The sequence below is a fragment of the Microtus ochrogaster genome, unplaced genomic scaffold (assembly GCF_000317375.1).
Source record: "Microtus ochrogaster isolate Prairie Vole_2 unplaced genomic scaffold, MicOch1.0 UNK77, whole genome shotgun sequence".
Lineage (NCBI taxonomy): Eukaryota > Metazoa > Chordata > Mammalia > Rodentia > Cricetidae > Microtus > Microtus ochrogaster.
This window is the reverse complement of record NW_004949175.1, coordinates 510228-510832: the sequence shown is the minus strand read 5'-3', so window position 1 is coordinate 510832 and position 605 is coordinate 510228.

Genomic DNA, 605 nt, shown 5'->3' with positions numbered 1-605 from the left:
GGATCCAGACTCCATGTGCTTTTTCTCATCTTTACATGCCTTTCCACCTTTATATTACTTTACTCTTTCTTTAAAGATTTTACTTTATTTATTTTAAACTGTTTTTTCTATGACTGTCTTATCAAATTTATTTTCCTTCTTAAGCCTACACATATTTTTTAAACATACTATAACCTATTTAGAGTTTTTTTTTCCAATCTGGACCTGTCTTTACTCTATGTCTCTAGCCTTATCTGACCACGTGAGTCAAACATTAATCTGCTAAGCAGCATTTAGGTCTTCTGCTGTGACTTTGGCAGCTGGCTCCATCTACTCCCCAGGCCTTAAACAGTCCTTAAGCCTGTTTAAGTGGGACCTGCACTTAATTGTCCCAGCTCTGGGAAGTTGGTGTCTACACTGTGGCAGATGTTTTACCTAGCTTGTTGTTTCTACTCAAGTGTTCTCTGTATGCCAAATGTAGCAGGCTTTCTTTTGGGCCACCAACCATGTCCCAAATCATAACATGGAGACTTACTATTAGTAATGAATGCTTAGCCTTAGCTTAGGTTCATTTCTTGCTAGCTCTTATAACTTGTTTTAACCTGTTTCTCTTCATCTACGTTTTT